The sequence below is a fragment of the Narcine bancroftii genome, chromosome 3, assembly GCF_036971445.1.
Source record: "Narcine bancroftii isolate sNarBan1 chromosome 3, sNarBan1.hap1, whole genome shotgun sequence".
Taxonomy (NCBI): Eukaryota; Metazoa; Chordata; class Chondrichthyes; order Torpediniformes; family Narcinidae; genus Narcine; species Narcine bancroftii.
In genome coordinates this window covers 268760899-268775325 of record NC_091471.1, presented here as the reverse complement: position 1 = coordinate 268775325, position 14427 = coordinate 268760899, and the positions used below count along the sequence as shown (strand labels likewise).

The window sequence follows — 14427 nt, the reverse complement described above, 5'->3', positions numbered from 1 at the left end:
TTCCACTTGTTTTGTTTTGCTGTTTTCCCTTGTAAAATAAAGGGCTTCCAAATAGAAGGCAAAGCGTTGCCTCAATATTGGCATTTAATGAATGCCCTCTGTAGTTACCACTACATTCTACAGAGGATGTATTGAGAGCATCCTGTGCAACTGTATAACCCCCTGGTTTGGAAGCTGTACCCATTTGGACCGCAAGACTCTGCAGAGAATAGTAGGCTCTCTTCCTACCATGAAGGACGTCTACAGCACTTGATGCAAGCAAAAGCCGATAAACGTTGTGAAGGTCTCCACATACCCCTCACGTACTCTGTTCTCCCTTATGCCATCTGGTAGGAGGTACCGTAGTACTCTGGTTCTTACATCCAGTACCCCCAAGCCATTAGTCTCCTGAATTCTAAGAACACATGTGGATAATGTACCGTGGATTTTTACTGTATATATGTCTTAATATTTCCAATATGTTTAACTTCTAGTCTAACTTATATTTATGTAAATATGCTCCTTGGTTCTAGAGAAACTCTTTCTCGTCGTTCCATGTGAGCATGGTATGAACTTATAAAGGTGACTTGACTTGTCAAATTGCAAGCTGTTCCAATGACGTTGTGTCCAATCATACGCAAGGTCTAGCTCTTTGCTCTATACTTCAGCATTGAAGAAAGAAGCAAGTTCATTCTGCTGAAAGATGAGACTGTTTAATGTGTGTTGCCCTTCATCTTCTTTGTCCTTGAGTTATGGAGGATTTTAAAGTGAATTGTGCTTCTGGGATTTCCCGCTCAGGGAATTTTTGATTCATCTGTCTTTGCAAGATGCATCAGAGAGGTTGCTTCCCTGCGGAAGTGCTTTGGGCAGGGAAAGAAGAAAGAATCTACATTTATATGGTATCTTGTCATGTCCTAAGGATGTCCCAGTGTGCTGCATATTCAATTACAAACTTTTAAATTATCATCAGTAATGGTATATAGCAGCTCCAGAGAATTGAACACAAAGTTCAGACTGACATTCTAATGGAGAATTGAAAGAGAGCATATTGACAGAGTTGACATCTTTCAAATGGGGCCACACCAGCTGGACACTCTAGATGGGCAAAACATGGTCCCATGGCCTGAATGCAAAGCTCTTTCATGACCTGGCAAAGATTTATGCCTCAATCTGCCTTACATAGACATCAGGTTATCTGGTCATTCTCACCTTGTTATCGTGGGGACGAGCTGTGTGCCAATTGGTTGCCTCTTATCCCACATTCTATCATCTCAAGAATGCTTCCCTTGTCTGCAATGCAACTGGGGCCATTGAAGGCTGCAAGTCTTGCACAGAAATGCTGGAGAATCTCAGCAGGGCTCAGGGGTGAAACGTGGGTGATGCACGATCAATTACACAAAGACTGAAGTTGCCAAGACTGAAGGCTTTTATTTGCAAGAGATGGACAGCAACTCTGTGTTGGTCGACCCAGACTCGAGCTGGGGGCAGGCTTGTGGCATGACAGCCTTTAGGGGAAGAAAGAGGAGGAGTCACGAGCCGGCCAGCGAGAGCAGGGTCAACCAGGAAAGGTCATGATATTTACGTATGGCAAATATATACAGTAGTGGTTTCACCACAGTGGGGTATGTAAATTTGCCCCCTGTGCACGCTGCGGGGTCTGCTGAGTTTCTCCAGAACTTTTGTGTATTTACTGCATGCTCCAGACTTTCTTATTTCACTTTCTCTCCAACAAACAAAGCAATCGATCTGCATTCAGCAAGATACCACAGACAAAATAACCCATCATGGCGCATGCTGTTACTGAGCTGCAGTGAGCCAGGTTCAAAGCTGACCTCCTGCACAGTCTCCCTGTGACTATGTGGTGGTCCAGTTTCCTCCCCATCCCAAAGACTTGCTGACAAGTTAACATCACCACCGTAAATTGCCCTTTATGGCCCACAAAAACAAGTGCTTTGGGGAAATACCGCAGTCTAGAGTCCTTCCATTAAGGAAACCAAGGGGGAAGCCCCTCAAACAACAGGAGGGAGTAATGATGAGGTGCCACAGCAGTGGTAATGGGGTAAATAGAAATTATGATTTTTACACAGAAATAAAGGAAAAATTATGTTAAAAAATTGGTGGAGGGTGAACGTGGGTAGACGACGTATTCATTTTCCCAGTTTCTTTCGGAGTGCCAATGGTCAATTTAGACTGCAGCTGCACTGTAAAAATGTGTAGGGGTCTTGGTGTAAAAATCACAGGATGGGATTTAGCAAATAAATTCCGTCACAACATTTTTTTACACTGCCAGCGGAGCAGAAAATTTGCGCAAATTTCCTGCCTCTCAGCGGCTGTGTAAAAGTACCTAATGTACGGTAATGGAACTGTATGGATACAAAATCAAAGATGGGAAGAGACTTTGAAAGGTTTTATTTTGTAAATAATTAATTGTGAATAAAATCCATTTTTGATTTTTAAAAAAACAGATCTCAACAAAGCGGTGTGGTCCTGAAATGCGAGCCTGGATTCCATGCTCACATTCGGAGAGGAACTTAGAACCATGTAACTCAGAGACTCAGGGGTCTTAAACTGATAAGGGTGCCAGTAAGTTGGGGAAGAATATCAATTAGTACAGTATTGAGATGGTCAAAAAAGAGGTATTTGAATTATTACCGTATTGTTCCCTGGTTCAGGACATTCAAAAACTGACAACCAAACATATTTACCTGTAAAAACACTGAAATACTACAGGAACTCAGCAGGTCTCACAGTGTCCAAAGGAAGGAGGTAAAGATATATCGCTGAAGTATTGAGCTTGACCCCTTCTTCAAGGTAAAACTATGTTGAGGAAGGGTTCAGGCCTGAAATGTCAGTTACCTATCTTTACTTTCTATGGATGCTGCGAGACTGGCTGAGTTCATCAAGCATTTCTGTGTTTTTACTACAATCACAGCATCTGCAGACTTCTCACAACATATTTTCCTGTATTGTTTCTGTTGTTATTTAGACAACATAGCTGCCCATTTGCAAACAACAAGCTTCCACAAACAGTATTGCCAAACATTTTTTAAGTGATGTTCATGGAAAGTGAGAGAGAATGCCTCCTTATCCAATTCCGTTGTGATATCTTACAGAGCCCCCTTAGAGCTGACTGGGCCTGAGTTTAAAATCTCCATCAAATGGCCCTCATCAGAACCACACACCCCCAGTCCTGCATTAGAGGATCAGCCCAAAATTCACTGTGCTTATCCCTGGAGTGATCATTGAAATCTTTATCTTCCCAACCTAAAAACAAGGGGTCCTCCACAAAACCGCACTTGATATCAAAGGCAAGGAACAATTTTGGATTTCACCATAAGTTCCCAAACATAAAGGGATATTAAATATGTCAAATTATTTGTAGAAAATATTTCAATCCTTTTTCCCATTTTAATGCTCGATTTGAGAACAAATGGCCTGTTTCAGAGTGGTGTTGGTAAATTGTGACAAAAAATACTTCACTGGGATGGAGAGTAAGTGGCTGCGTAGGTCTCTTGCCCATTGATCACCTGTCTTCTTTGTTCCTCATCAATATATATTTGTTTTATTTTTAATATGCATATTCAGCCAATATCTAGTTTTCAAACATGCTCTACACCAGGGGTGTCAAACTCAAATTGACGGAGGGCCAAAATTAAAAACTTGGAATAAGTCGAGGGCCGAACTAAATATTTATTGAAAATTTTCAACCACATCTGCATGTTTTCTCTTCTTTCAACATATGTAATGTTAAACTTTAGGATATAACTTGAGGAGGATAATGTTACAGGTCAGGAGTAGGTAGCTCAAGTTCACCCTTTGCTTGACCTGAGGGAAACATATTTGGTCCCTGTGGAGATGTAGTCAGCATTCACAGGCTGTGTCCATTTTGGCCTGCATCAGGACTCAGCATTTCCTGCTCACTCCTCAGGCTCTAGGCCTCTATTCACCCTCGACCCACCATCCCTCTACCTGACCAGTCCTTTACCCAACTTCTACTCACCCCTCACTCCACTCGCTCTGCCTCTACCCACCCCATCCTATACACGCCCCGATACTGCCTCTCCCCTCAACCTGTTCCTCCCTCTACCCGTCTCTCACCCTCTAATCACCCCTCCCCTACTTGCCCTGCCCCCCCTTTTACCTCTTCCCTATCCACCCCTCCTTCTACTCATCCCTCCCTCTAACTGCCCCTCGCACCACCATAACTTCCCCTGCCCATTACTCCTCACCTACACCCTCTGCCCACCCCTGCTTACCCACCCATTCAGGCCCAGCGCGCTGCCGATCAGCCTTTGCAGACAGCCACCATCTCTCTCTTCACGTGCAGGGCCGAACCAGCCGTCCCTGGGGTCCGCGCGGGTGCAAGCGCTGAAGGCCATGGCGACCGGGAGAAGTGCGCTCGTGCTGTGGAAGGGCTGTCCGGTGCCAGTCGCGCGGGGCTCGCGCTGCCCGGGGGCCGTGTGCGGCCTGCCATGCCCATCGCGCCGACAGGAAATCACAGGCGCTCGCCCATCCGCCACACCGCTCGACAGGTGGGAGAAGTGACTGGTTGTGCGAGGAGCCTTCCAACTGGCTTGCCGGCTGATGACATCGAAAGACTTCTCGTGTTACAATTTCTCGTGTTACAATGGGGAAGGATATGCAATGAAGGGGGAGGATGGTGGGGGTGACATTACCAAAAAATAGCATCGGCTCTCGCTGCAGGGCGGGCCACCTCTAATACATTTTTGAAAATGAGTTTGACATGTGTGCTCTACACTATAAAAATCCAGAGAGTGGATAGTTGGGCATTTCAAACTGATATCAGTTGAACAAACAGAGATCATTGGGGGAATCGGATGTGGTACAAATTTAAGTTCTTGGGAATCAATACTTTGGAGGATCTTTCCTGGTCCCAAAACACTAATGGCCCCGTGAAGAAAGCACGTCAGCACCTCTACTTCCTCGGGAGCTTGCAGAGGTTTATAATGACATCAGGAACCCTGGCAAATTTCTACAGATGTGTGGTGGAAAGTGTGCTGACCGGCTGCATTACGGTCAGGTATGGCAACACCAATACCCGAGTGTAAAGCCCTGCTAAAGGTAGTGTATATAGCCCAGGACATCACAGGCATAACCCTCTATAATCTATAAGGAAGAGAGCAGCAGCCATCATCAAGGATCTACACCACCCAGCACATGCTCTGTTCTCGCTCCTGCCATCAGGAAAGACGTATCGGTGCCACTAGACTCGCACCACCAGGTTCAGGAACAGCTGCTGCCCCTCCACCATCAAACTCTTCAAAGACAAACTCAATCAGGACTCTTACTTTTGCTCTTCATGGATTTTTTTTAAAAATTCTTAATTTATTTACGTGTACATTGAGTGCAGTTTTTTAAAACTACCAATAAGGTTATTCTGCCTTGGCCGCAGGAGAAAGAATCTCAGGGTTGTATGTGATATAATGTATGTTGTCTCACAATAAATCTGAAATTAGTGCATTGGGCACAGGAGGCTGAGTGGTGTAGATCCTTGATGATGGCTGCTGCTCTCTGAGGGCAGCATTCCTTATAGATTGATGTGGGGAGGGTTATGCCTGTGATGTCCTGGGCTATATACACAACCTTTAGCAGGGCTTTACACTCGGGTATTGCAGAGCCGGTGAGGTAATGGGTCCCAAAGTGTAAAGGGTGCTGTCTCCAGTGAGCATTGGCATCACACCCAAGTTTAGTGGGAAGACGAGCAGTATTTGATGTCTCAGCTTGGTGCACTTACTTGCCCCTGTTTGTATCAGAGTTATTCAAGCCCTGGAGATGCTCTGTCAAGGTACGTTAGTGGAGAAGTGCATTTCTGGGGCAGGGCTCAGCTGGATATTTATCACTTTAAGATGGTAGGTTAACAACAGTGGCTGCTGTCCAAGCAATTCTGAGATTGGGCAGTGTGGGGGAATTTGACCTGTTTGGAATAGACTATAAATATCCCAGTTAATAATGACAGTGTCCTCTTATTGACTAATTAAGGTGGCTGCATTTGGGGATTGAGAGGTGTTTTATAATTGTCTCAGGATATATTTAGCAGAGACCAAGTTGTATCGCGGGACATAGAATTCCATTGGTGAAACTCTCCACACAGCTGGGTCCATTCGGAAACTTTATGATGGATGTTTGTTTGAAGCACATGTTTCAAGAAAACCACAGTCAGACTCTGTGAGCACAGAGTGACTCACCCCTTTGTGCTAATTGCCTAGTTTGTCCTCTGGTTGAAGAGGCTGGCTCTGAAGTAACCAAACCGACAAACCAAACACGCAGGCAGGTGTGGTGACCTGGGGATCACATTTGTCTCTGAGCTGGAAAGTTACAGGTTCCACTCAAGAGACTGAAGTAGCAATGGCTCAGGCTGTCACCAGCGGTAGAGCAGGTGTGGCATTAACGGAGATTCTCTCTCTCTCTACTAAAATGTTAGGTCCCTGCTCACTTAGGTAGGAACAGAAGATTCCGTCACAATTTTGAATACATGCAACATAGACTTGCAGGTATACAACCCGAAAACAGGCCCTTTCGGCCCACGAGACCTTGCCGCCCTATTAACCTACAACCCCTGTATCTTTTGAGCAGTGGGAGGAAACACCGACCACCCAGAGGAAACCCAAGCAGACACAGGGAGAACGTACAAACTCCTTACTGACAGCCCCGGATTCGAACCCAGGATGCTGGTGCGGTAGCAGCGTTGCACAAACTGCTAGCCATGCTCTGGAAGTGCTGACCAACATTTTATTCCCACAATCAAAAATGAAAAGTTAGACAATCTAGAATTTTTATTTGTGGCATCTTGTTATGTACAACCTGGCTGCTGTGTACCTTGCATTACTCCAATAACTTTGCTTAGAAGAACTTTGTTGAAAATTGGTTTGGTATATTTTAAAAACATGGATTTTTATTGCGTTTTCTTTTACCTCCATTCTAGTTAAATATTTTGGCTTGAAAAGAGGTGTACAGATGGAAATCCTTAGCCATTGGATCAAAATGCCTAAGGCTGTAGGCAAAGGCCTTTCGTTTTTAGCTAGCCATTCTAGACCATACTAAATAAACTTGTCCTGTACCAACAATGTTATAATGTTGCACTAATTGCTTTGCCTGGTACTTCCTGAAAGAATGAGGCTTCAGTCAGAAGGGTTGATAAAGCAAATACTGAGTGCATGCTTCTTCAATCTGGAGAGCTATGGGACTGTCACAATGTGGTGCAGGATGGAGCTGAGAAGAATCTCCTTCGCTCAGAAAGTTGTCAATCTTCGAAATTTTCCACCACCGAGTTGCTCCAGGTATTCAAGCCTCAGCTCAATAGATTTTTGGACAGTGAGGGATGGGATCGGGCAGAAAAATTGAGAATTTGTAATTCAGCCAGGCCATTGAATGGCAGAGCAGGCTTGAGGGGCCAGCGTGTTCTACTCTTGCGGCCTGTTGCATGTGTTTTAATGCCAAAGAGCAGGATGTTAGTGGAGTGAAAAGGGAATGACTGTTTCAGCTTGCAATCTTTTTATCTCGGAAAATGTGAGGGTGCCTGGTTGATCCTGTAATCGAATTATGTTCTGCTGTTGCCAGCTTTCTCGATGAAATGGATGTGAGGTTGAATGAATCCTACCTGCTTGTAAATATTTCTTGTTTAGTATGCTCGATGTTCGGTATCACGCAGGCTCTTTTTGAATAGGATTGTTCACTCTGATTGGATCTCTTTGGAGGATTTGCTTGCATGATATTTCACTTCCAACCAACTTGCTCCTTGTGCTCTGACCATTGCCAATCCAACATGTCAATCCCCAGAGTCCCGCGTCCTAACACACAGTAGGAGGTGAATTTATAACCAGCAGCGAGCAAATAAAATTAGGAAACAAAAAGATTGTTCTCTCCCATTGAAATAATTAAAGCTCTAATGCCTGGATTAAAAACACAAAGCTGGGGAAACTCAGCAGGTCAAACAGTGTCCTTTATAGGGCAAAGATAAAGGTATCATCTTGGATTTGATTCCCTTCATCAAGGTATGAGCAAAATGTAGGCAGGCAGCCGCCTGAAGAAAATGGTGGAGGGGCGGGGCAGGAGGAGGAGCACAGACCCACAGGCAGGAGATAATAGGTGGATAAGGGTAGACCAGTAACAGCATGCAGGGTGAAGTGGGGGGATGGCTCTGTAAATGGAGAGGGAAGGGGGTGGCGAGCTGGAGGAAAGGGAATGGGAAGGGAGGGAGAACGGAGAGTGGGCACCTGACTTCATTTTGTCACACCTCGATGAAAGGCTCAAGCCTGAAACATTGGTTATGTATCTTTGCTCTATAAAATATGCTGTCTGACCTGAGTTTCTCCAGCATAGTGTGTTCACTTCAACCATGGTGTCTGCAGACTTTTGTGCTTTACTTAAAGCCTGAATTTCCTGGTTGAGGGGTCTTAAACTGATGATATTTCAACATATTGGGGTGATAATCAACTGACGAAGTGATAATCCTGGGACCTTAGGTAGTTACTAAAAATCCAGTAAGGTATTTTTTAAGAACATTCTTTCCCCACAGAATGCTGAGCTTTCCACCAGATGGTGAAGCTGAAAGAGACAAGCACATTGATGAGTTTGTAGTCATATAAAAGTCAGACTGGATATGAATGACTGATTTCCTTCGTAAACCTGACGGGTTTTTAAACAACCATCTAATATATGAGCTTTTTACCTTTCTTTGAATTTGAATCCCCAGGTGATAGAATAGGATTTGAACTTATCTCTCGATCTTCATATGCTAGTCTACCTGCTCATCTACATTGTTACCATAAGACTATAACGTACTGTAAACAATCTGGAAGCGTGAGCCCAGACAGTGCGGGGACTTGGTTCATTACAAATGACCTGATCGTGTGCTGCCATTTGCAAGGAATGTTGCTATCACTAGAAAGTAGTCCACTTTCACAGTGAGTTTAAACGCAGCTCCAGGGTTTTGGTGGGATGGGGGGAGGGGGGGGGTTGCGGAGGTTGGAGAGTATGGTACTGAAGCATTGAATGTGCATTCGTTAGTGCCAGGCTTTAAATGCCAATATTTCAGACCCATCTTTTCCTTGTGGTTTGTGGTAATGCATTTGCAAACATCCATGTAGCAATTGCTTTTTGTGGTTTGTGCCATTATTTTGTCAACAACTTTACACTTGCAGAGTCAAACACACAGTTAGAATTGCTTCACTTTGATAGAAGATTCGATGAAGACTAGTTTTCTCTTTACAAATTCAACGTCCTTTCTCACTTTTCAGACTGTGGATACCCAAAACTTTGACAATTATTTTTTTTCCCCACGGATACTGCTTAACAGTTAGCTCAATGCCTTTACTGCACCAGTGATTGGGGCCGGGGTTCGAATCCCACGCTGTCTGTAAGGAGTTTGTATGTTCTCCACGTGTCTGCATGGGTTTCCCCCAGGGGCTCCGGTTTCCTCCCACCATTCAAAACGTACCGGGGGTGTAGATTAATTGTGTGTAAATTGGGCGGAACAGATTCATGGGCCAAAATGGCCTGTTACTGTACTGTATGTCTAATTTTTATTTAAATTGCATTTAAAAATTCAACCTATTGACTTTCTACAGTGGTTCATCATTTTTTGTTCCGGATGTCAGACAGTATCTTAAATCTGAAACATTAACTCTGCCACTCCTTCCACAGATGTTGCCTGGCCTACTGAATATTTACAGCATTTTATTTCAGATTTCAAACATCTGCAGTTTGCTGTAATTCATCATTCACTGTGGATCACCAAACAGCCTGAAATTGTGTGATCTCAGAAGCTAAGCAGGCTCAGGCCTGGTCAGTACTTGGAGGGGAGGCCAGCGAGGAACATCAGGTGCTGTAGGTTTCTGTGAGGAGTGCTAGACAAAAGCGGTGACTCTCTCTCTGCCTTACGGTAGACAAAAGATAAAGAATTTCATGTATGTTACATTCTAAATGAAATAATACATGGCAATAATAGAACCTTTAACTTTTACAATTAACTGCACATTCCTGGATGGACTCAGCAGGACACGTAGCATCCACGGAGAGTCAACATTTCAGGTTGAGAACCTTTATTGGACAGACCCTGTCTTGATAAAGTATCCCGACCTGAAACGTTAACTGTCGATTTCTCTACCTTTACTGATGGGTCCTTCTTGGCTTTCATTGTTTGCTCAAGATTCCAGCATTTACATTTCTAGCACCTCTCTAATTTCACACTGCTGTCCCAGTATACCCAAAATAGATTTTATCACCTCAGAATTCTTTCTTAAATAGTGTTTAGAGTTAACAAATAAAATTTAACAGTTTTAAAAAAACAAATCACAGTTAACAGTGTGACATCGTCAATTCAGAGCCAGTGATTCAACAGGAAACTAGATGAATGTCCACTGAGAGAGAGAACTAAAGATGAAATAAATTTTGGGGAAGGTGGTGAATGAACTTTAATCTTTCTCAACAAAACGATAAGGACCAAGTTGTGTCGAGTGATGTGGGACTGAACTGTCAATGGAACAGGTTCATTTGTTTGTTCCGAACAGCCGTTTAAATAAATCACTCCCAACAAAATTTAGATCACAAAATGAAAGCAGGAAAGTAGCGGAAAGTTGAAATGTTTTCAAGTTAATGCAGCAAGAAAACACACTTTATTTCTGAGGATTGACATTAGATTGGCCTGTGACTCTCTGAATGAATGTGTGCAGCTGAACACTGAAGCCAAAAAGAGATGTGTATAAAAAATAAGATTTGACCCAAACAACCAAAGTAGCACAAAGTACTTGCTGCGTTGATCTCTGAAAGATGTCCTATTATCGCTGTGTGTCCCCTAATCTCAGCGAGATCCATCACATTTCACAGACATTTATAGTGCCCTCCATAATGTTTGGGACAAAGACACTATTTTTACCCCTTTTTTTGCCCCTGTTATTCCAAGTTATTTTTATGCATTTTGGTTTGACCATGTAGAAATTACATCACTTCCCCCTGTTCAGTCAAATATTCTTGAATAAAATCTGGAATGTGCACTTTAATCATGTGAATTGTTTGATTACAAATTGTATGTAATTTGGCAGCATGGGCTCATGGACCAAAGTGGCCTGTTACCGCATGGTATGTCTAAATTAAAAGCAAATTAAATGTTAAAAAAATGACGTTTAAATTTATAACTGGGCAAATATAGGGAAAAAGTATTTTGTGCTAAACATTATGGAGAGCACTGTATGTACAGTTGGGATTGTAATGTCAGAAACATAAGTCAAACTGCACTAAACAAGGTTCTAAAAAAAACAGTAGTGGTTTGTTTTGGAATAAATAGTGTCCAGGCCACCAGGGAAAATTCCTAGGGTCTTCTTTGCAGAATCATTGATGATGTGTTAGATCAGTGTGACTTTTCATCTGATTTGAAATGTACTCCACCGATTTTGCACTCCCGAGGTACAGCCTAGATGACGACTTGGGACTTGAACCACAGGTGCTTTGACTCAAGGACAAGAGGACAATGCACCAGACACCCCCCCAGAAATGTGTGCTGATTGTTCAGCACCTTAATGGATTGGCAAAGATTTTATTTGTCACCCTTTTCTTAAAGGAAGGTTTGACATATCCTTCAATAACCAATGGAGGGATGATCCACAATAATTTATATCCTCCAGCCATGTGTTTGACAACAAATGAGAAACAGTTTGGCGAAACACTCCCTTGTAAAGACAGCTGCCTTTTTACATTAGCAGACTGCAGATGCTTTGTTATGGTAAAAGCTTTAGTGCGATGCATTAGCACTCGGTACCTGAAATCTCTAATGACCCCTTCCGCGCTGTGCACTGGTGGATCCCATCGGAAGAAATTAATTGAACGATGCAAAACAGGTTGATATCCCGCAGCTGCCACATTGGAGCCCACCCACTATTTTCACCTGGTCTTCGGGTTACATCAGGAGGCTTGCAGCACGTCATTTGTTCCATCTTCAATCAGCCCACTTCCGATGTCACCCTTACCTTTGCATCTGGTGCCTGTTAATTAGCTTTGATAAAAATAATCAACTTGTGACCTCCAGGCCTTAAGTCTGCAACTTGAAGTCATTTTCAACTACTGAATGCAAGGCTGATAAATCACAACACACCTGCACTGTACTGGGATCTAGTTTCCATCCCAGGAGTTATTTGGAGATATAAATAATTCCTCCTCATTCTGCTTTGTCGATATTAAACTGTTAAATGAGCCATGTGTACTTGTGAAGATGTGTGTGTAACCCTTGCCTGATTCCCTCTCACTCAGCCACTAGTTCTGCTCTCATTTCACATTGTCACTTCTCTCCTTTCATTCATCGGTTGTGCTGACAGGAGAGCCAAACTCTTCAATGAACAAATGCTCGAAGAAGCTCTGCGCTTTGGGAGTTTAATGGTGCATGCCCTCTAATTGCATGAGAGACAGTTTCCAACTATCCTACTGGGTCTCAGCACTTGCAGATGAATAGAATGCCTTTACTAGTGTTCTCGGCTTTGCTGCATGGATTAAGCTGAATCCCACCCTGAGTCTCAGCTAGAGTTGCAAAGTGCAATTGGCTTTGCTTCCCTCGGTTAAGGAGGGGTTAAAATGTCCACAGGGACCCCCAGTCTTTTACCAGTGACTGATCCAGGCCATTCTGTCCTCCTGTTCAACTGCTCTTTCAAAGGCAATTAAGCTGGTCCCACATCTTTGACTTGTTACCATAGGTCAGCATCTTTTCATCCTTCAAGTGATAATATGGGTCCAGTCGAATTGATTTTACCACTCCATCTGGAGCAGTAGATTCCAACCAGACCCATAATGAGCAACAAAAACAGCTTCCTGTGTTATTCATTTGTCATTCACCTTACATTTCTGGCCTGTGGTGATTAGCCCATTAATTGATCTCCTATAACTAACCAGATAAAAAATAGAACCCCCAAGCTACAAATGTGTGCCTGAAGCTTTGCAGATGGGAACTAAAATGGAGTGTGAAAAGTCTTGTAGCTGTGTGGAGTGTCTGGAGAGTTGTCCACCAACAACACACACACACACACACACACACACACACACGCACACACACGCACACACACACACACACACACACACACACACAGACTACCACCCTTCCCTCTTCTGCCTCTCCTTTGGGGGCTGACTTTGTGGTCATTAAGTATCTGCTCACAGGAAATCTCTCCTCTGTGCCTCACCCCTCCATCCTTACTAGACACAGCTATGGGCTCTCCTTTTGAACTTTCTAGCCCATGTTCAATGCACATCTCTTTTTTCCAATTGTACCCAGCAAGGTCCTGTTGTGTTGTGATTGATGAAAATCCTAACTAGATCAGCTATAAATATTGTGGCTGTTAGAGGTTAGGTATCTTGCATGGACTATCTATCCACATGACTCTCCACTTTCTTTCCATAATCCACATTGCACAAGCCATAAGCGTGAAGGAATTATTGGTCACATGTTATCCTCTGACCTGTAACTGTTGATTAGATCACACTTAGAGTATTATGTGCATTTCTTATCACCAAGCTGTATGAAACATACCATTAAATTGGTAAAGGGGCAGAAAAGATTCCTGAGCATAAATTCCTGTACTGTCATGTTTTAGTGAAAAGGAGAGACTAAATAGGCTGGGCTTTTTTCCTTTGAGTACAGGAGGCTGTGAGATGACCTTATAGAGATCCATAAAATCATAGAACAGGTAAATAGTCATCCCTCTTTTTCATAGGGCAGGGCAGTTTAAAACTAGAGGGCATTGATTTAAGGTGAGAGGGGAAAGATTTAAAAGATTTGTACACAGAGGGTAAAAACTGACACAGGAAGTGTAGAGGCGGGTCCAGATGCACCATTTAGAAAGTGCACGGACAGTAAGATTTCAGATTTATTCTCAGAGTACATACCACCCTGAGATTTGTTTTTCCTGTGGGCAAGGCAGAATTACCACGTCTTGGCAGTGCAAAAAACTCAACGTTGTTAAGTCTGCTTTGTTCATGAATGAGTGAGTCAAACACCAGACTGAGTCGAAATCAAGGTTCTTTGTTCTTTATTGCCGGATTGTAACACTTGCAACTAACAGTGTTAGTTGGAGAAGGCGCATTCTGCCGTTATCAGCAAGTGGTGTTTTTTATATACCTTAGGATACGTACTTAGTAAATTATCATACCATGACATTGTCCAATGAATAAACTGTTGCTGTCCCTCTCTGCTAGCCTCCTGCACATCAATTTGTCATCCCCACTCTTATCTTGAGAGTACAAGGTCACAACTGCATCTTGTTACGGCCCAGCACTGGGTGACTCCCTCTACATTCCCAGCTCATGATGTTTTTACCTAACAACGTACACAGGTAAACAGATACAGAAATGTAAACAAACTGACTGTGCAATACAGAGATAGAAAAATATCAATAAAATGCAAAGGTAAGAGTCTGTAAATGAGTCCCTGATTGAGTTTATTGTTGAGCA

At 43.2% G+C, this 14427-nt stretch overlaps 1 protein-coding gene across 1 annotated transcript in view; it reads left to right on the top strand.

Moving 5' to 3' along the window:
- LOC138758743 (ephrin-A5-like) overlaps window positions 1-14427 on the top strand; it is a 377942-nt gene that overhangs the window by 311906 nt on the left and 51609 nt on the right. The window lies entirely within an intron of this gene.